The sequence below is a fragment of the Pelodiscus sinensis genome, chromosome 2 (assembly GCF_049634645.1).
Source record: "Pelodiscus sinensis isolate JC-2024 chromosome 2, ASM4963464v1, whole genome shotgun sequence".
Classification (NCBI taxonomy): Eukaryota; Metazoa; Chordata; order Testudines; family Trionychidae; genus Pelodiscus; species Pelodiscus sinensis.
This window is the reverse complement of record NC_134712.1, coordinates 107,716,596-107,739,344: the sequence shown is the minus strand read 5'-3', so window position 1 is coordinate 107,739,344 and position 22,749 is coordinate 107,716,596. Positions and strand designations below refer to the sequence as shown.

Below are 22,749 nucleotides of genomic sequence, written 5' to 3'. Positions count from 1 at the left end.
TTAACTTTCCCCATGTCCCTTTAGGGTTCAGAGTTGAACTATCTCAGACCATTGTCCCTAGCTTCTTCCATTTCTACTGACTAGCTAAGGCTGCAGATTCCTCAGGGGTTCTCAAACTGGGGGTCATAACCCATCGGAGGGTCATGAGGTTATTACCTGAGTGTTGTGAGCTGACCTGGCACTGATATCCTGAGCCTCAGTTCAATTTAAATTAAATTAAATTAAATGTACCTGTTTTTAATCTATAAGAAGGGTCACAGACAGAGGCTTGCTGTGTGAAAGACATTGCAAATACAAAACATCTGAGAACCGCTGTGAATCTAACACTACAGGATGATTCTAGTTACATTATGCAGCACAATAGTGCTTGCTGCCCAGAGTCTTTCTCTCAAGATTTGTTCCCTCACTTTGGGACTATTACTCAAGCACTTTTAGATGTGGGATTAAAATACATTTTTCCTTTAAAAAATTCCAATTGTATGTGTTTAAAACAGCACTTGTCCCACCTCTTGTAACTTTTAAAATGTGTCCTCTGTGCTATGTCTGCAGGTCATGTGTCTTTTGAATTTGTAAGAGTCAGTGCGAAAAGGAAATGTTCCCACCCCTGACAGAGCAGTTTCTAAATAATTGCGATCAGTACATAGCGTGGAGCAGATACAACAATGAGGTTCTTGGGTGACTGGTGCATAACTTTCCTGAGAACATTGTGGAGGTAGTAATTTGGCAAACTAAAATATGCTTTTTCTTTTATTTTCTTTTAACATGTTGAAATTCATTTACAAGTTCTAAGTGAATTCCCTTGCTGTTGGAGTTGTTTACAACCTCTAATTTGTGTACCATCTATTCCCCTTGCAAAGAACAGCGAGAGCTGTAATGGCTAGCAGGAAGCCATCATAGATGGCTCTGTTAGGATCTCTGTTTAGAAGAAAGGTGGAGCTGCACTTTCAGTGTACTATTGCAATTGATGGAAGTGAGACCCTGTGTAAGCCAGGGCTTCTCAAACTTTGTGATACCGTGACCCCTCTCTAAGTTGTTCACAACCCCCCTGGAGGGTTGGGACCCATAGTTTGAGAAACGCAGGTGTAAGCTGTTTTACAAATAAACCCACAGTTCGACCATCCCTTCAGATAAAGCTTTGGGACGCTGCATATCTAAAAGTGAGACACTTAACTGTAGAGGAAAGGGTAGTCTGTGTACTGTTAAATGAAAGGCAAGGAAACATTTAGATCCATTCACAAGTTAAAGTGAAGAGACTAACAAATATACATTATAGTATTGTGAGCTTTGGTGTGCAAAACCCGCTTCTTCAGATGAGCTTGATATTTTTGTTAGTCTCTAAGGTGCCACAGGACTTCTCATTGTTTTTAAAGTTGCAGACTAACATGGCTATCCCTCTGAGACTTTTGAAGTGAATAGAGTCCTTGCTAGACCAACTTGCTTTGCAGATTTTTATGTTGAGATCGCTGCTGTTTGCTTGCAATTGAGAATCATTTCTAATTGAGATTTATTTTTGAGTTATCTTTTGCATTTTGGTAAGGATTGTCCTTTTTGGGAAAATGATAACAAATGTATATCACATTTGGAAAGTTTTTCCTTCAGATTTAGAGAAGCATCTCATATATTTAAACCAGGTTTCTGACCTCATTTCTCAATGGAGTTTCAAATGGAAGAAACTAAAAGTACTAATTAGTGCCTCATTAAGTACTTACAGTCAAGTATGATAATTTTCTTGAAAGGATAATGTAGTAGATGAATAAATGTATTCTCCTTTAAAAATGAAAATGAAGTCATTTTATGTTAGAGACATTTCATTTTTTAAAAAAGATAAACCAAATATATGTTATAACTTAGAGACGTTGTGAGGCCATTAATTCTGTACATTAAAAAAAAATTTAGTGCATAGGGCCACATTTTCAAAAGTGTCATTTAAATTTACCCCTGAAAATTAGGCACCAAAATAGCATGCACAGTTGTAGGAATTACATACACAGATGTAGACATGTGATTGTGCTGTAGCCTCAGTGCGTTGACAGAACTCTATCTACTCTGTTTCACTACTTCCTTGTGGTGTTTGGGTCTTCTAGCAGTGGAGTGAAAAGCATTTTTAAGTAGGGAATTGTGAATGTAAACTTAAAAAAGTTAGAAGAGGGAATTACAGGCAGTATAGTGTCTGGTACAATTTTAACTCGTTTTAAAAATGTGCCTAAAACTCATAATTCCCTTTAATACAAATGCTTTACATGCAAAATACTCTGTTTAATCTAGTGAATTCTTGTGGTCTGAGAGAAGAAACATATTGCAGAATAGAAAGCAGTTTAATATTCTGATAATAAAATAATTTTAGGTCATGGCCTTTTCTTTTGTGTATTTTCATTTCTTCTTGTGCTAAAATTCTTTTTGCTGCATGAGTGAGCAGATCAGTTTGAGCCTCCTGGGATTTTTGGGTCTCGCAGCTGGAAATCCCTCCCTCAATTTTACCATTGATAAACAGTCACAAAGGGAATCTAGAATAGAGGAATGGGAGGAAATAGAACAAATGTGTACTCTTGGAATTGAATCACAAAAGAGTTAACTAATGTAGATACAGTATTGAACAAGTTGCATTCCTTTGCACGGTCAGAGTTAATTAGCTGTGGTCTTAGCATTTGTAGTTGGCCTCAAAGTCATGCAAGAAATCAGCTGTCTATTGTTGTCTTATTGCAGATACTCTGAAAGAGTATTACAACACATTTTTTTTCTTTTCATAGACTATTTGATTTGACCTTCAGGAATTCCAAGACACAACAGGAGGTCAAAGACTACACATACAAAATGCTTTTATTGTTAATTTATAAAATGTGGCTTTCACTAATAAAATACAAATCTGACATTTATGGAGCTGTATTAATGAATGCAGCAGTATAGGCCCAATTCTACTTCCAGGGAGACTAAGAGCAATTGATTTCAAGGAGAGCAGATCCAAGCCCTCTATGATACCTGGCTAACCATGTTTAATTTTACTCTGATAATGGTAAAAATAATAGACACACAAATATTGGAATTATTTAGAATTAAATATTTATAAAACTTATTTTGATGCAGTTATGTATAATGGTATTTGTAGTTAGCTTCTTTGGGGATGAAATTATAAATTAAAAGCAGTTTGTATTTGAGTTTACTATGCTTTATTTTAATGCATTTTATGTCCCATCTGTTTTTATTGCTGAACTACTCAAGCAATTATTTATTCTCTAGTTATTATTATATATTTATATTGTGCGTAAAGGCCATTGCCAGGTTGGGACCCATTGTGTCAAGGTCTGTAGACATATGATAAGTGACAGTCCTTGCCTCAGAGAGCTGCGACTTTCACCATCACTGATTTCAAAGTGGAGAAGGAGAGTGCTTAGCACTATGTAGGATCAAGCCCCTTGTGAGTCTTTTACTCTTTCAAGTTGTACCATGAAGCTGTCATCTTGGTTCATCTTCTGGTCTCAAGGGGAAGAACCAAAAGAGTACGAACCATCCACTCAAAGAAGATGAACCAGATATCTCTCCCAAAGCTTGGCAGAGTGCCATATGATGAAGGGCGTCTCCTCTCGTGTCAAGATAAAGTGAAAATATACGCTGTAAATATCCTTAAATCAAACTCTAATCTAAATTAAATCTAAGCTCTCAAGCAGCATTTTTCTTGCTTTGCCTAGCAGTACATTTCTGTTTATCGATGGAAATATTTTTTGGTGAGTCTGTGTGGGTGAAGTGAAATTGACATTTACCTATCTTGACTGATTAAAAATCTAATCCTTCCAGTTCTACCTATTGATTAGATTCATGTGCTGTTTGTTGATTTTTCTAATGAACTGAAAAAGCAAAATACTATCAACTGAAGTGTAAAAACAATATTTAAATCAGAATGAAGTATGAAAAATCGGTGTATGAATTGTCAATACAAAACCAAGGAATTGCTTTCATTTGAAACTGAGCAGAAATTAGGTAAAATAAGAATAGAAATGTAGCCGTGTTAGTCTGGTCTAGCTGAAACAAAAAGCAGGACTATGTAGCACATTAAAGACTAACAAGATGGCTTATTAGGTGATGAGCTTTCGTGGGCCAGACCCACTTCTGCAGATCAAATTTTCTTCCACACTTTTCTTCCACTATTTGATCTGAGGAAGTGGGTCTGGCCCACGAAAGCTCATCACCTAATAAGCCATCTTGTTAGTCTTTAACGTGCTACATAGTCCTGTTTTTTGTTTCGGTGAAATAAGAGATATTCTAAGTTGTTTTTATTGCCCTAGAATTTTGACTCAATAGGATTCTTGTTTTTGTTAACCCAGAAGAACTGCAGTTGGTCAGCACCCAAATTTCTTAGGTTTCCCATTTTTGCTCTGCCTGAAACTTTACTTCTGTGGGGATGAATTGGCTCTCAGTGCATTTGCTGCTTCATCATAATGAAAGTACATATGAAAAGTACAATGTGTCCTCATCCAAGATAGGCTCCCAGCAGTGTTCCTTGTAAACTGAGTGGTTGGGCAGCCACCCAGGAGAGATTCAGGTGCTACCCAGCTGATTAGCAGAGTGCCCACAGCCAGCAGCATGTGTTTCTTCTAGTGGTGCACATCTGCACCTATCTTGGTGCATGCAACAAAGTTTATTCCACATATGGACGGAAAATTTTAGACGGAATATTGGTTCCCGGTATGAACATGTTATATTAACACAGCCAATTTTTCTTGATAGCTGGTTGGTATGATAAACAGTGACCGCATGCAGATGCAGGGTGTGATCGATAAAAATGAAAGACTATCTTTGACTAGATGAAATAGGGGAATGGCTGATGAACCACAGAAATAAGTTACACTGCATTAGCCTTAAGAGACTTGGAGCCACAAAAAGAAAGTTGCCTCCTAGTCCTGTGCAGAGCACTTATTGCATCTTGAGTGTTTTGACTTAGGGACGGACAAAATGCCAAGTCATGGAAGAGGAACGTAGGGGGTAAGCCATGACCGTACATTGAAATACTCTTGATAGCTTCACTCCACGCAGCAAAAATGATCCTGTCTGAAGGTGTTTTCTATTTAATATGAAAGTGTTGGAAAAAAGCCAGCCATCAGTAGACATTTTTATCTGAAATCGTGGCCCTGTAGTTGAAAGTATTACAGCTTTTGGCAACTGTGAAGCTAACAGGATGGAAGCAATGCGAACAGCAGCTAAAATTATAGCCGCAGTTACCAAAAGAAATTCATTTACTGACATGTGACTGCAGCATTAACTCTCTATTAAAATGGCAGCTATATTTGAAAGAGGTTTTAATGCAAATGGTGAAGATGTTCTTTCTCTTTTAGTTTTCACTGTCTGTATATATTACTTCATTGTTCTTTCGCCGCATATAGTTGAAGTACAATTCACTTGCTTCTAATAGAAAAACAAGGGCAGTCCAGTAGATAGGGCTTAGGACCGTCATTTAGGACAGTAGTTCCCAGCCTTTATACCGTGGACTGGCAAACCCATCACAAACTTTTGGTGGACCGGTAACATTTTATTTGTAAATGTGAATATTAATTATAATGCGTAATTATGAATGAATGTGCAAATATACAAATAAAATGTTACCGGTCCACCAAAAGTTTGTGAAAGGGTTTGCCAGTCTGCGGTATAAAAAGCCCCGGTCCCTAGAGTCCCTCAGTGCAAGCTCTAACCCCTAGAGCCCCCCACCCCTCCACTACCTCCAGCGCCAGACACTGATCCTGAAGTCCCCTGCACCCAACCCCCCCAGTGGCATCCTCCTGTCCTCAGAGCCTCCCAGTGTCAGCCCCCCATCCCAAACACCAGAGTGTCAGCCCCCTTTAGAGCCCACCATCGCCAGACCCCCCCCGTGCCAGCCTCCTGTGTCCAGAGTCCCACTGCACCCAACCCCCCTGAGCGCTCCCCACTGCCAGCTCCCAGTCCCTAATATTAGCCCCATCTCCAGTCCCTTCCAGTGTCAGCCCCCACCTCTTAGAGCCCCACACTCCTTAGAGCTCCCCAGTACTGTCCCCAGAGCCCCCTCATATTAGCTTCACCCCCAGAGCTCCCCAGTGCCAGTCCTCGCCTCTTAGAGCCCCCCATTCCCAGAGCCTCCCATTACTAGCTCCATTCCCGGAGCCCACAGTGCCTGCCCTGCAACCCTCACCTAGCCCTGTGCTGCCTCTCAGCCCCCAGCTGAGGGCTGTTTCCTGGGTCACAGCTGCTCTAAGGCTCCATGCCAGGTTCCACACAACCCTCCTGTCACACAGCAAACCTGATTTTCTGCCGGGGGCGGGGGGAGAGGAGACCCTGGCCCTGCCTGGTGCTAGTTGACTGAGAGGCGGGTCAGGACATGCCTCTCCCACCAGCCGTGACAGGACAGGAGGCACTGGGTGGTACATCCTAGCCCTCAGAGCCACTGTGGCCCAGCTGGTCCACAGCCCAGCGGTTGGGAACCGCTGAGCTAGGAGTCCTAGTTTTATTCCTAGTTCTGTCACTGACTCACTGCATGGCCTAGCACAAGTCACTTCCCTTCATACCACTCAGTTTGTCATGCCCTCAAATATTCATGCAGGGAACTTACAATAATGTACGATTCCTTCCTGTAGTTCAAACAGCTCTTTCCAGAGAGTTACAGTATGGCCCCTGAATCTGGCTGTAGGTTAAACCTAACTGAGCAAACTGCTCACTCCTCTGAGTGCAAGGAGCGGCACTGGGAGAGACTGTGCATACCTCTGGGCCAGTCTCTCCAGGGTTTTTCCTGGGATGGTACAGTTTTGTGATGCTTCCTACCCAAGACAGTGTGAAAGCCTTTAATCTCAGTGTGAACTTCAGTCACAGATGCCTGCCGCTAGGGTAGGACTTCACTTCTGATGTACAAGATTATTTTAGGGCAGTCTTTCCATCACACTTGTGCTGGAAGAGACCTCATACTTATAGGTCAAGTCCAAACCTCTGCGCCTGATGGAAAGGGATTCTTTGTGCCAGTCGTCTGAGTGTGACAGAACAAGAGTTGAGGTCTGTTAATGAGATGTGCAATGTAAAAACTAAGCATGATTAGAAGTCTCGTGTGTGAGTTACAGAGAGAGAAAACCTGAACTATTGAATTTGAATTCCTTTTAGACTATTAGGAGTTGAAAGTCATTTTATATGTCACCCCAAAGGTAACTTCTCCTGCATTTGCAATAAAATCTCTTAGTATCATGAGGCGTTAATCTTCTCCATTCAGTGATATGCAAACCACTATGACTTTTTTGTAAATTTGATAGAATTTTATTCATTCAAAAGGTGACAGTCAGCAGAACCAGTTAATTAGCACAAGAATCAATGTGCTTATTCCTGGGATAGGGAACCCTATGAATGCATTTTAACCCATGTCTCCCTTAGTCACACTAGCATAGAAGCAATGGAACCTTAACTTCGTGCGTCCATTGTGAATTCTGACCGTTTTCTCCCATGTGTTTTGCCTCTATGTCAGTAAGGCTATATCTACACTGCTGTTTTGTTTTTTCCCACAGAAAAAGTATGCAAATTGCGGTTCGCAATTTGCATACCTTTTTCTGATTCTTTTTTCGGAAGAGACTTTTTTGAAATTTGGCCTATCTACATTAGGCCTAATGTTGGAAAAACCTCCTCTTTTGGAAGAGCCCTCATTTCTCATAAAATGAGGAATACAGGACTTCCGAAAGAACGTGTCTGCTCTTCCAAAAAAAAAAAAAAAAAAAAATTCGGAAAAGCAGACGTGTTCCCTCCATAGTGTAAAGTTTTTCCATAGTGTAGACATAGCCTAGATTTAGTGGCCTTTATCCAGCAGAGCAGAGCTTCCTGCTCCAATTCCTACTACTCAATGCCTACCCTCAAAAACCTTTTAAATCCCACTCCTGCTATTATAATGATTCCAATCCTTCATGTTTACAGGTGACACTAGGAGAAAGGGGGCACCATGCACAAAGGTATATGGTTGACTCATCCTGGAGCCCAGCTCTGGCCCTGAAGCCTGAGTTAGCACTTTAACAGTGTGACAAAACAGAAACAGCAGTGTGATATCACCATTAGTAGCAACTCATTGGATCTTACATTGATGCAATGTATGGAATCCAGTGAGTGTGGACTGTGTTAATGTGTGCTATGTTTTGCATGACCGCTATAGAGCTAGATAGTTGCTTTGCAGAGCCAGATGTGCAGACTCCTGTAATACGTATCCACACTTTTCAGTGGATATCGCTGCCTCTGATTTTTAAGTCCCACACACTTACATTTTAAAATATTGCATTTCCAGTGAAGAAGTCATATTATAGCAAGGAGGTTTTCTGTTACCAAGTCATACCTTGTTTTTCTGTCAGTTTGTGAGGGTGCAACAGGAGGATGGGGTCAATACTAACCCTTAGTAGTTGTTTGTTAATTGAGGTCTGGCAGAGCTTTTTACATTCTGGGCTTATTTTTTGTTTTTCATTTACATATGGAAAGAAAAAATTGAGTTCCCAAAAAATGAAAAGAGAAGTGAATGAGTGACTGAGTGAGCGAGTGTTTCTGATGAGGAGGAAATATCATGCAGGATTAAAATAAAAGTGCCTGTTGGTGCAAGGAGGATATATTTGGCATTAACAGTGTCACTCTTCAAAAAGATTCTAAAGAATGAGAATACTTCAGAGACTAAACCACAGATCTTTGCCACTTGCTGATGTTCTGAGATATAGGCATGCTGGTTTATCAGAATATATTCCTCCAGGAAGGCTCTGTGGTGGGGAATATTTAAGCGTGCATTGTACTTTGCTGCAGCTGTGGATTTTTCTTTCTTTTTAAAAACATCTCAGCTGCCATTCCTGCTAACGATGTTAAATTTAGATTAATCAGCTAATTGAATAGTCGATGCAATCTGCATCGCCTATTCAATTAGTCAATAAGGGCACCTCCGCCTTTGAAATGTGGCAAGAGCCTTGGTGGCTCTTGCTACATTTCAAAGGCAGAAGCACCAGGAGAACCTGGAGCCAGCAGGGGACTCAAGCCATCCCCCGTGCTCCCTGCTTTTGAAATGTACAAGAGCCCCCCCTGGGATTCTTGTACATCTCAAAATAAAAGCACGTGCAGGGAGCACAGGTTCCTCGCTGGCCCTGTTCTTGAATCAGCTTCTGGCCTTGTGCTCCCTGCGCACACTTTGCTTTTGAAAAGTACAAGAGCCAGGGGGGAAGGGGCTCTTGTACATTTCAAAAGCAGGGAGTGTGGAGCCAGCAGGGGACCGCTTGAGTCCCCCACTCATCCCCTGCTCCTGTAGCACTTCTGGCTCTTGCTACATTTCAAAGATGGAAGTGCCACCAGTTCCCCGCTGCCCCGCCCGGAAACGGTGCTGCGGGGAACTGGCTTTTAAGCCAGCTCCCCCCTGCACCTGCTCCTGCTCCCCCCCCTTGCTGCCTCTCTCTGATAGAGGTGACAAGCGGGGTGGGGTGGGCGGACCGACTAGCTGAGTCGACTATCCGATAAGCATATGCTTATCGGATAGTTGACTAATCGCGTACATTCCTGCATCGTCTCCTTAATTCTGTTCCTATTCAGATAGAGCTAAGGACAGAATGTTGGGATAATTATATCTTCTCTTCCCTCACTGTGGCTTCTTTCATCCCACGATGGACACCTGCACAAAGCCTAGCTGACTTCACATATGCTGGGATTGGCCTGCATGGAGCTGCTTGCAGGATTGAGGCCTAAACACAATGCAGATGGAATTTTAGGAGAAGCAAATAGGCAGACTTGCAAGTGTCTAATGAGCAAATGCAAATTGAGATTTTTCTGAGGGCTCATAATTTGACCACATTTTGGTGAGAGTTTATCAGGGGTATATCTTTCTGCACTTCCTGTGCAAAGGCTACCTCCCTGCCAAATTCCAGAGGTGCTAGAGTTTCTCAATGAAGCGGTAATAATAATAATTATTTTTAACATATACAAAACAGTGTGCGTTTCCTTAACCACTTTCTCAGAAATGGCTGAACCTTTATTGCTGAGGTTAAACTGAACTGTGGTTTTGGTCAACCTTAGCTTTAAGTGGAGGTACTCGCTTTTCAGGACTGTTGACCATTTGTGCACACCATAAGGATTGTCCTTGTTTAGGAAGCAGCGTATAACATTGGCAAACCATTTTTTTTACCCTCCAGCAATTGCATTCTGAAAATATGGTCTTCTTTACTAAGTAGAAAGGGGAACAGAATGACTACCCTGACAGAGTTAAAACGAAACTTTGAGTTATTCTGTCTATAGAGTGTGATGACATTTGAGGGTGGCTGTGATAAAGATATTGATAGGAGATTAAGAAAAGCAAACCCTGCTTGTGGAAGGATGAACAGCATTTGGTTAAATAGATCTCCACAGCATGCTAAAGGTCAGATTAGATCATGTGACTGTACTGAACCTGCTACTGTGTGGAGCAGAGACTTGGGCCGTGACAATAGATAACAAAAAGAGATTGGAGGCTGCCCATCACAGATGACTGAGGAAGATATTAAACATTTCATGCAAAAACAAAATAATAAATGTGAGCGTGAAGGAGCTGGCTGAACAGGATGTCTTAGAAAAAACTGGTCAGTGAGGAGGGAGAAACAGTAACAGGAAACTTGGAAATGGCAGAGATGCTCAATGACTTCTTTGTTTCGGTCTTCACCGAGAAGTCTGTAGGAATGCCTAACATAGTGAATGCTAGTGGGAAGGGGGTAGTTTTAGAAGGTAAAATAAAAAAAGAACAAGTTAAACATCACCTAGAATAGTTAGATGCCTGCAAGTCACCAGGGCCTGATGAAATGCATCCTAGAATACTCAAGGAGCTGATAGAGGAGGTATCTGAGCCTCTAGCTATCATCTTTGGAAAATCATGGGAGACAGGAGAGATTCCAGAGGACTGGAAAAGGGCAAATATAGTGCCCATCTATAAAAAGAGAAATAAGAACAACCTAGGAAACTACAGACCAGTTAGTTTAACTTCTGTGCCAGGGAACATAATGGAGCAAGTAATTAAGGAAATCATCTGTAAACACGTGGAAAGTGGCAAGGTGATAGGGAACAGCCAGGTTGGATTTGTAAAGAACAAATCATGTCAAACCAATCTGATAGCTTTCTTTACTAGGATAATGAGTCTTGTGGATAAGGGAGAAGCGGTGGATGTGGTATACCTAGACTTTAGTAAGGCGTTTGATATGGTCTCGCATGATATTCTTATCAATAAACTAGGTAAATACAACTTAGATGGGGCTACTATAAGGTGGGTGCATAACTGGCTGGATAACCGTACTCAGAGAGTAGTTATTAATGGTTCACAATCCTGCTGGAAAGGCATAACAACTGGGGTTCCGCAGGGGTCTGTTTTGGAACTAGCTCTGTTCAATATCTTCATCAACGATTTAGATATTGGTGGTATAGAAAGTATGCTTATTAAGTTTGCAGATGATACCAAGCTGGAAGGGGTTGCGACTAATCTGGAGGATAGGTTCATAATTCAAAATGATCTGGACAAATTGGAGAAATGGTCTGAGGTAAATAGGATGAAGTTTAATAAAGACAAATGCAAAGTGCTCCACTTATGAAGGAATAATCAGTTTTATACATACAGAATGGGAAGCGAAGGTCTGGGAAGGAGTATGGCAGAAAGGGATCTAGGGGTTGTAGTGGACTACAAGTTGAATATGAATCGGCAGTATGATACTGTTGCAAAGAAAGCAAACATGATTCTGGGATGCATTAACAGGTGTGTTGTGAGCAGAGAAGTCATTCTTCCACTCTACTCTGTGCTGGTTAGGCCTCAATTGGAGTATTGTGTTCAGTTTTGGGCACCGCATTTCAAGAAAGATGTGGAGAAATTGGAGAGGGTCCAGAGAAGAGCAACGAGAATGATTAAAGGTCTAGAGAACTTGACCTATGAGGGAAGGCTGAAGGAATTGGGTTTGTTTAGTTTAGAAAAGAGAAGATTGAGGGGGGGACATGATAGCAGTTTTCAGATATCTAAAAGGGTGTCATAAGGAAGAGGGAGAAAACTTGTTCATCTTGGCCTCTGAGGATAGGACAAGAAGCAATGGGCTTAAACTGCAGCAAGGGAGGTTTAGGTTGGACATTAGGAAAAAGTTCCTAACCGTCAGGGTAGTCAAACACTGGAATAAATTGCCCAGGGAGGTTGTGGAATCTTCATCTGTGGAGATATTTAAGAGTAGGTTAGATAAATGTCTATCAGGGATGGTCTAGACAGTATTTGGTCCTGCCATGGGGGCAGGGGACTGGACTCGATGACCTTTCGAGGTCCCTTCCAGTCCTAGTATTCTATGATTCTATGATCATGAAAGAAGGTTCAGGTGATTGGGACATGTACACTGTTTGGAAGATGGAAGACATACTAGGCAAGCATTGAAGGAAAAAGAAAGTGAGCAAAGCCAAGAAAGAATTGGCAGAAGATATAGAATGGACTGTCTTTGCTTGGGAAGAGGTATCACAACTAACAAGCAGCCGTAATCAGTATTGGAACTGGATTGCCCCATATATCAGTGGCACCGGAGGAACTACTGAGGTCTAAGGCCAGCCACTGATGCCTTCCCATTCCTCTTTCCACTGCTCCCATTCTGTTTGATGCCTTGGAAGAAACAAGTCAGTCTAGGGGACTATTTTTTTCCAGAAACTTGGACCTTCCGTTCCCTTATTTCTTGTGGGTATTTTTTACCCGATCCTATTTTACTTTTTTTATTCTGTGTGGAAGCAGCTTAAGCTACTTGTCTGCCAGCCCTCTTAGCACTGACTGTGCTCAGGAAGCAAACTACCAGGCTTCAGCCATATCATCTCCTTGTGAAATTAAGGTGACTCTGGCAGTTGCTGAGAGACCTGTTGGTTTGTTGAAGCTCACTTTCACTTTGGCCATTAGATTTTCGGCCATCAGAATTTTGTATAACAATTACTGTAGGTAGTGGATGTTGCCCTTCCCTTTCTCCTGTCTGGTCAAATGGCTATTCTAATCAAAAGTCATCTTGGAGACTCAAGCAGCAAAAGCCATGGTCAGTAGTAAGAAACGCTTGCGTGTTGGTTTGGTCAGAAGAAGACTGCTGCGGTATTATTCCAGAAATCTTTCACTAAGGGTACGTCTAGACTATAGATTTTTATCGACAGAGGCTTTGTCGACAGATACTGTCGACAAAGCCTCTGTCGACAAAGCAAGCCGCTTTTTCGACAAAGAGTCTAGACGCTCTCTTTGAAAAAGCACAGTGTGGATGTAATAACGCCTTTTGTCGACAGAATGATGGGATAGGATGAGGTTTACCACCGTCGACAAAACTGCAGCATTCTGTCGACTTACTGTCGATAGAACTCGGCGGTAGTGTAGACGCAGGTATAGTTTTGTCGACAAAAGTCCACTTTTGTCGACAAAACCTGTAGTCTAGACACACTGTTAGGGTTCCTGATAGATACTGAGAGGAGCTCCATAGGTCCTCTGAATTATTGTTTCCTGAGGCTAAAGGCTCTGATTATTGTGCTGTTATCTCAGGACTTCCCATCATTCCATTCGCTAATAAATCTGTTGAGAGGGATGGCTTTCTGCCAGGATCTAGTTCCATGGGCTCAACTTTGTCTAAGCCCGTTGAAATAGATTCTTCTCATGGAAGGTCTGCAGATCAGAATCTTGGCTATCAAGTAGTGATACTCAAGTAGGTCAAGATGTTCTTTGTATAGTGAACAGACATAAATAATAAAATAAAGGGAATGCCCCTGCAAGACCCCTCCCAAAGGCTCCTTGTGATGATAGACTCAAGTCTGCTGGGTTGGGGAGTTTGTACAGAGCCTCTTCTAGTTTAAAAACGGTCCTTTTCAGGGAGCCCTTTCCTATTTGGAATCTCCCAGAGTTCAGAGTTGGCCACCTTCCTCTGGTCAAGTTAAGAAAGATTTGCTAACATCCTTTCTCTAATGTTCTCTTTGCTCACAAAAATCATAAAAGGGGATCAAGTTGCAAATCTCCTTTCAAGGATATCTCCCTCCTTTTCAAGCACACAGTATGCCATCTTCCATTCATGCGCTAAGACAAAGTGTACTAATCAGTGGTATAAATAGGAAGCAAACTCATCACAGGCAGAAGCCTTTGAGCAGATCCTGGTCTCAAACAGTAGTAGAAACTCTATGAAATCTGTGCACATACCTGTTTCCTGCAACAGAAAACCAAAATGCAAATGACCTCTGCAACAGATACAAGGGCATGGAGGAAGAGGCCCAAGCTGCCTTCATCATGAAGTGGCTCTTTCGTCCAACCTACACACTTTTTTCCATCTCTAATTTTGGAGGGTTATAAAGAAAATTGAACAGGATCATTTTAATAGTAACCCAGTGGCCAAGCTGTTGTGATTAGCATTATGTCAGCTGATGTTAGCCCACCAGTTGATTTGTCCCTGCAACAATCCATATTGCCCGAAGGCAATGCTATGTCATGATCACAACTGAGCACTGATATTAGGCTGGCCTGTGAAAAGCTACTCTGTTAAATCTAAGACTATTAAACAGAGTTCTGACTACTTTCCTAGAGAGAAATCATGACCCCATTGAAATGAATGGGAAAACTCCTATTGACTTCATTGAGGCCAGGATTTCACTACTTATTTTCGGAAAGGAGGACACCTTGGCTATTTATTACAGAATCTGGACAGTGTTCTTTTTCTGGTAGAGGAACAGGAAGTTTGAAGTTAATGCCATGTATGCAGATTTTGGCCATTCAATAACTATTTCTGATGAATTTGTTTACATTTTAAATTATTCAAAAGTTTGATTCATTTTGTATCCCCTTGTACTTTCAGATTACATTTTTGGAACGTCTCAACTGGAGCTGTGGAGAAAAAGAAAGGAAAGGAGGCAGTGCCTGAATGGTAGGAAAATTTGTCATCCATGGCAGATGCCACCTGTTTAACTTGGAACTGGAGTGAGGTAGAGGGAAAGGAATTATCTTTTTGGTGAACTCTGATATAATGCAACTTATTCTACACCTCTTCATCAAAAGGACTTGATGTCTGAATTAATGCGTTTCCATAGTTTTTTATTGAAAGCAGAGTGGCATTTTTTTCCACATTACAAATTGTACCATGATTAGGACATCATGTTGCAATACCTTCATTACCACCATTACATTATTACTATAAATAGACCCTTTAGAACAGACATTTAGCAGAAAGAAAACTTTTTAAAAAAATTGCATGTTAGATTAGACAGCATCCCTGACTCAGCATTCAGCATTTCTTATTGATAATGAATTTCTGCCGAGTAGCAGTGTCACTTTATTTTCCAGGTGAGTGGTGGTGGTGTGTGTCCTGCAGAAAGAGAGCTTAATCCCAAATAAAGTAGAGGAAGTTAAATTGGTAATTGTTCTGAGCAAGGAATTTGCATGATGGCTGGAGCACCAGCTTCCCCCATTTTTCCTTTGTTTTCAGGGAGATAGATACCTATGGTTTCTTCCTTCCTCATAGAACTTAATATTTTTAAAGAATGTGTGTACATCAAGGATTTAGCTATCTAGTCTTTCTGCCCTTACAATAACAGCAGTGGTAATGCCAGCAGTGTTGGTTTCCGGATTTTGAGCTCCTCCAACCACACACAATGAAACAAAGAATGCACACAGCAAAATGCAGTATACTTTAATCCTTGGTGAGGAAGGCCCTTTATCTCCCTATATCTTGTGTCCCTTCCCATTAGCCTCCTGGGTCTGCTCCTCCTTCTCCCTCTGGGCTTTTGTGTTCTCATCTTCATCAAGGTCCTGACATGCTGCATCAGCTAATGGATGGCTGTTTTGTCAGGACAAAATCTAGTTCTTCAAAGAAGGGCATCCCAGGAAGCTGGGTTATTGTCCCAGCATCTTAATAATAATAATAATAATCAATGCATAGGTCTTCTCTGGTACTACTTTTCTGTACATCTCCATGCACGTTACAAAGGACAGAAGGATGTTGTGGTGGCACTGCTTTGCATTATCTTCACTGCCCCGACACCTTATATAACTCTATTGGTTGTGAACCTTAGAGGTTAGGTGTGCCCTGGTCACTTCATTGTCCCAAATCCCAAGGAAGAGCCTTATGTTGGGCTTTGGCCAGCTCCTTGGTTGAGTGAATACATTCCCTTAATGCATTTAGTAGGTAGTAACTCAGGGGTGGGCAATAATTTTTGAAGTAGCCCTGGGCCACCCTGGAAGGGGTGGGGCCTAAATAGGAAGGGGGCAGGGATACCCCACCCCCAGACCATGATTGGTCTGAGGGTGGGGGAGACCCTTTGCCCCCCCTTCCCACTAGGCACTCATGCCCTGGAAGAGGCTTGGCATGCTCCCCCACCCCCAGGCCAATCAGGGCCTGGGGGCAGGAGAGGGCGGGAAGCCTCTTCCCACCCTACGAGGAGCAATGTGGCACTTGGAAGTGCTGCGGGCTCCTCACAGGGCTGGGACAGGGCGAAAGAAGCTTTATGCAGCTCCCCCGCCCTCAGTCCTTGATTGGCCTGGGGGTGGGGGAGCACGCAAAGCCTCCTCCACTCTCCCCCCCCCCCCCCCGCCCTGTGAGCAGCGCGTGGCACTTCAAAGTGCCACGTGCTCCTGGTAGGGTGGGAAGAGGCTTCATGTGCTCCTCTGCCCCCAAACCCTAATTAGCCTGGGGGTGGGGGAGCAGCAGGGCCTCCTAGCTGGATCCGTCCTGCGGAGGCCCTTTTGCCCACCCCTGTAGTAAATGCTGGTGTTCAGAAGTTCTCTAGTTACCTCGCAAGTGCTGAACATTATATACTATGATGGGATTTCCTGTTACTCAGTGGATGCCCGTAGCAATGAGGAACAGAAAGCTAGAGGGGTGGGGGTGGGAAACCGGATATGAATCACTCATTGTGAAATGTGAAGTATTTATGTTGTAGGATGGAGTTTGGGAGGACTAGCTGACTTTGGTAGCTGTGCTGTTGTGGTTTCATGTCCACTCTGGTGAGAAACTGTTGAGGAACTTTTATACTCAGCCAGACCTGAGCTAAGGATCTTGTACCAACAAATCTGTACACAAACTTGATGACAGGCGGAAAAAAAAGTGTGTGGGAACCGGTGAGGGAAGGCAAATAGATGTTGTGACTGAGTCTTCTCTGAGTGTTTTTTTTTAAAGTAAGAGTCAGGAGGAGGACTGCAAGTTGGACTCCAAAACAGAATTGTTGGACTACAAAACAATCTTAAAAAATAATCTGAAAAGGGAAGACAGTGTTGTACTGTACAGCTTGGAAAATATAGAATGATGAACTGAAGCTCCCTTAGTGCATCAGCCCATCTGTCTTGCTAGTTTCTTTGCTTAAATCACAGATTTCATGAAGTGTCTAATTTTCTTTTTTTAGCTGCCTGTCTTCCTCTCGTGCAAAAGTTAAGGGAGGGAAATCATTGGAGCTGGATTTACTTTTATATGAGAGAGGGAAAAATGGTATTGGAAGAGGTTTATGATTGTGTTTATATGTATTGTAGGTCTCTAGATAGTAGCAGTGGTGCAAGTAAACAAAAGTTCTTACCGGTATGGTAGTGGGAGGGCACACTAGCTAGTGGGTGGGAGATCTGACTTCCCCACGTGACCCTCTACGTGACTCCAACCTCCCCCGTCGTGGGACTCCCGCTCCCTTCCCCTATCCAACAATACCTGGGAGAAGGAGAGCTGGGGGTGACACAGCAGCCAGAGGAGATGCTGGCAGTTCTACTTTCCTTGCTGCCCCTTCCAGCAGGAAAAGGCGCATAATTCCCAGCCCCACCCCCCTGCCATTCTACAGAGCTTCCACGTTCCATATAGAGGACTGCAAGCACAGGGCTGGCAGGGGCAATATGCCTGCCATAGTACTCCCAGCCCTGTGCCCACCCTCCCCCACCCCAGTGCACAGAGACGTGGCCGCCAGTGGAGAGACTGGGGATGGGCACCAGGGAATCTTTCTTGTATGCTGTATTGGCTACAGTTAATTGCTGGTATGGCGTACCGTACCATGCCGACTAGTGATGTTGAAATGAGTTTAATTAAGCAACTGAGGCAGAAGCACGGGGGCAGAGGGGTGTAGGCAGCTCTCCGCACATACCGGCTTCCACCTGCTCCTCTGTCCCCGCACTGCTGCTTCTAATACAGAGGCACCAGCGTGGGGTGGACCAGGGAGCTAATACGCATGAGGAGCCAGCTTTTAAGATTTTAAAAGACTCATCCATGCACTGGGTACACAGTAACACTTCCATATGCCTAATTCTTACCCATTTGGACCACTGGATAGAAGCAATGTCTATACTGGAGGGTTTTTTTGGGGGGGAGGGAATTTCTCACTGTTAGTACCACCCTGGTGACTTCTCTGGTGTTGGTAACAGTGGGAGTGCTAGTGTTGACCAGCCTCCAATGGGTACTAGTAGGGATGTTAGAGAGAACTTATTTTAGTAATCGTGTAGCCACAATGATTTTTAGTGGTCACACGGTTACTAAAACACTCCTCCTCCCCCCCTGGGGGCAAAGGCCAACAGCCAGTGCACTCCTAGCTCGCAGCCCCACTCCCTGGGAGCCCCCTATCACTCTGTGTCAGAGGCAGCAGCGTGGGGTGGAAGGCAGAGCCAGTCCACAACTGGTTTTAAAAATCAGCTTGCCACACGGACCGGCTCCCGCCTGCCACCCCATGCTGCTGCCTCTGACACAGCATCCCCTGTCCGCAGTGTGCCCAAGCTCCCCGTGGAGGAAGGCTGTTCTAGCATCCCACCTGCTCCCTTTGTGCTGCTGCAGCGGGGGTTAGGTGGCTCCATGCAGCTGGTGCTTGCGGGGAGCTGGCTTTTAAGATGGCTTCCCTGCCCCATATTGGTTCCCATGGAGCCATCTCCCCCGCCCCACCCCACCCTGCATTGCATCTGTGGGAGGAAGCAAGGGGGGGCAGGTGGCTCCTCAGGAGCTAATATGCGCAGGGAGCCAGCTTGAAAGTAAGCTTCCCACGTGTATCGGCTCCCACCTCTCCCTCCCCCCCTCAGTGCTGCTGCCTTTCTATCAGAGGCAGCAGCCTGGGGGTGAGGGGTCAGGCGGCTCCATGGGATAGGATGCTCAGGGGAAGCTGGCTTTGAAGATGGCTCCCACCTGTCCCCCGTGCTGATACCTCTGGGGTAGGGGTGAGGAGAGATAGGCTCTGTGGTAAGTGGCACGTGCAGGAAGCCAAATTAAAAGCTGGCTCCCCATGGGCACTGGCTCCTGCCTTTCCACCCTTACTAACTGATACAGAGGCAGCAAGGAGGGGTGGTGGGTGTATTAACCAATAAGCCTGAGCTTATCGGTTAATAAATAGTTTAAATGACTATACACTAACATCTCTGGTTGCTAGTGATTTTAATGCAGTGTAACTCTGCTCAGAACAGGTCTAAGCAATGTGGGGTGAAATCTCGACTCCACTGACTTTAACACAGTCAGTACTTTAACCACAGTATTGAAAAATGACAGTGGCTGCAGGACCATCACTAGTGCTCTTACTTTTACTACTACTGGCCTTTAGCTATCAGAGCATAAAATCTAGGGACAGATCCAGCTCTCTCTTACATCTTTGTATTTCTGCAGCAAACCTATTAAGGTCCATGGAATCTAGATTTATACCAGTGCAAATAAGATCAGATTCTGGGCCCCAAAGTTATTACCTTTTTGTTACTGTTCAATGGCCTAGAATGAAATGAATTTTCTATCTCTGTGTGGTTCCTAGTTGAATCTATAACACAATACCTGGAGCTATATCAATTTTTAGTAGCAGTGGGAAATTTTTGCCCAAAATCCATAGTGTAGATATGGCCACGTACTTGCAGCATGTGCTATGTAGAAGACACTGATTGACATTAATTAGGAGTGGGTGGTGAGAAAGTGTAAAAATAAAATTCCTTTCGGCAAGGTTTACTATTAGAAATAAAGTACATGATGTAACATCGAATGTGTGCATGCATGTGTGTAGAGGAGGTTGCCTGTTCATCATTTAGAACAATAGTGGGAGTTAAACATTACAGATTTGAATGTCAATAAAAGTCTGGGAGTGCAACCTGTCTGTTGTGTACTGCTCAGTGTAATGTGCTTCAGATTTGTTTCTGTTTATTTGGAGCTCAAAATGTCTTGGGGGAAAAATAATGCTGTAGAGTGGAATTTGTGGGTGAAAAACTGCTCTGAGTATTTTGTGTTATTACCTAGGATTTTGGGGGGACAAATCTATTTTAGTAAAGGACAATTTTGTTTGTAAATTGTAGTAGGAACAGCACGTTAAAATTGAATAGGTTGCCAAGTTGCTGAGTAGGTATAGTCCTGACTAATAATATTTCTCAAATCCTTCTCTATATGTATTCTGAGGATAAGAAGCAATAAACTGATTTTGCTGAATTATGATTTGTGGAATATATTTTTATGTATATCCAACTTTTCTTCTGAAATATATGGACAATCAGCTGTGTCAAAAACCTACATACATATCTAGTGGCTATTTATTAGGCTGCATTAATGAATCCAACACCACAGGGTCTGTTCTCAAAAAATTGTCTTACATTCAAGTACCTCAGGTTTATGCGTGTGGTTTGGGTGGAGGATATTCTGTGGAACTTTTATATAGCTCTGTGTATGTGTGTATCTTTCTCTTCTCCCCTTACTCCTGCAGATTTTACATCCTATATTCAGAAAGGGGGGGGGGCAGATTTGTAGCTAATGTGAGTCAATATTGCTCTAATTAAGTGATTGTAGCTCCATTCATTTACATTATATCTGCTCCAACAAAATCAGGGCCTTTTGAATCTGGCTAGGTTTGTAGTAACCAAGAGCCAGATTCTGCGCTTTGGTAAACTGTTATAAATCCCATAAGAAGTCAATTGAAATCCTCTGAATTGCTCCAAATTTATGCCAGATGAAATCTGAATCTGGCCCCCCAAATCAGAAATGTTTTCTTGTTCCTCAGTAACCCAAGTGACTAGTCTCCATGTTTTCTAGTTGAATCTCTATGACCATTGACACTAACTGGGACTCTTGCTAGCAAAGATGCCAAGGCTTAGTCATGGAGACTAAATGGTAGAGTGGTGGCATCGAATATTGCTGGGTCGTTATGGAGAAGCTTGCATTTCAGTTGCTTGTGTCATGCCTCTGGTCTGGATAGAGGACCATTATTTAGGGCTTTTTCTTTTTGCTAGTCCTGATATACTTTAAACCACAGAATCATGTTTGAGAGGTTGTCTAGTCCAGTCTGCTGAACTCATGGCAGGATTAAGTATCATCTAGACCAAGGGTTGGCAACCTTTCATAAGTGGTTTGCCAAGATTTAACTTATTCACTTCTATTTATGGATCTGTGTGCTGTGGGCAGGAGCTGGCTGGATATGGTGACCGTATTTTCTGAACCAACTGCAGCTAGGGAGAATGGTTTAATTTAAATTATTAAACAGATTAAGCATTTTAACTTTCTCAAGTTAGTGTATCAAACTTCATTTAAAATCAAGTAAAACATTAATATGTGTCCAGCACAAAAGGTTTCAATATTTTCTGTATTTATGACAGAAGTGGAGAAACTTTTTTGGGTTGGTGGCCACTGACCCTTAGAAAAATCAGTTGAGGACCACACAAGTGAGAAGAAAAACAACTTCTCCAAAGAAACCCAATCCTTACTGATGTGGCCTCCAGTTGAGACACCTCACTCCTCTGGTGCTCCAGCCTCATGGAATAAGTTTCCCATAGGCCAGATTTATTTTTCTGGGGTTCCAATGTTAGTGGATTTTATGGACCCCTTCAGGTTCTGGGGTGGGGACAAAAGTGAGGGGTTCAGTGTGTGGGACAGGACTGCCAGTGAGTTGGCTAGGGATGCGGGTGCAGAATCTGGGAGGGAAGTAGGGTGCAGAAGCAGGGTGACTGGCCAGGTGGAGGGAGGAGCAAGAGAGGATGTCGGAGCAAGCTGGAGGTGTGGGGTCTTTGCAGGGGGAGGGGAGTTAGTGAGGGAGATTGGGGCATGGTTGTCTGGCATGAGGGAGGATGCCCCCTTGCAGCAGGGAAAAGCTTTCAGACAGTGCGCTGTCATTCCCCCAATGGGGTGGAGAGGGAGCTCAGCCCCCCATCCCCGCTCTGGCTTCCCACTTGGAGGGCGTGCGTGCGTGTGTGGAAAGCCTGGACCTTCCTCTCCAGACGCGGCAGAGAGCAGCAGAGTGAGCGGCTCCACGCGCTGATGCCCCCCCAGCGGGTGGGGGGAGAGAGCGGCAGTGCACAGAGTGCACCTATCTAGTCCAAATGTGCCCCAACTTGCAGTGCCCCAGCTGGGCTCTGTGCGGCCCCTTCCGGAGCTGAAGCAGTAGCTCCAAGACACTGAGGTCCGGGATCAGTTCCGCTGGGTTTTGCCTCAGACCCATCCCCTTCCCCCCACCCTCAGTGGTTGCCGCTCTAACAACAAGTGGCCTTCTGGAGGTGGAGGAGGAGGCAGTGAGGCTGGACCCTGGCCCTGTACAGAGGCAGTTCTGTGGGGGGGGGGGAAGGGGAGAGGACGCTGCGCAGTATGTGGTGGTGGGGCAGCTGGAGTGGAGGCCGGGGATGCAAAAATTGCTCCAGAAATTGCATGCCACCACATGCTGCCCCACCCTGGCTGCCCATTGGCAAAGCATCCAGAGAACCTACGTACAGGGAGGAGGGCGACAGGGCAGCTGTTGCAGCTGCGCTGCGCTAGTGTGAGCCTGTCCCAGCTGGGGGAAGAGAAATGGCAGCGCACAGAGCTGGGGAGGGTAGTGTTCCCTGCACAATGGATCTGGTGGGAAGGGTCACATGCCACTTGCGGCATGTGT

General features: G+C 43.8%; 1 protein-coding gene across 21 annotated transcripts in view; it reads left to right on the top strand.

Annotated features, from left to right (window-relative positions):
- The window catches only part of ATXN1 (ataxin 1), a 291,246-nt gene that overhangs the window by 99,635 nt on the left and 168,862 nt on the right, over positions 1–22,749 (top strand). For 19 of the 21 annotated variants that reach the window (XM_075921210.1, XM_075921216.1, XM_075921217.1 and 16 more), the window contains one exon: positions 14,781–14,849. The exons of 1 other annotated variant lie outside the window; for it this stretch is intronic. The gene's annotated coding sequence lies outside the window, so the exon portion shown is untranslated. Of the gene's footprint in view, positions 1–14,780; positions 14,850–14,886; positions 14,908–22,749 lie in introns of those variants that run through there. One more of the 21 variants, XM_014579571.3, reaches the window with a different exon arrangement.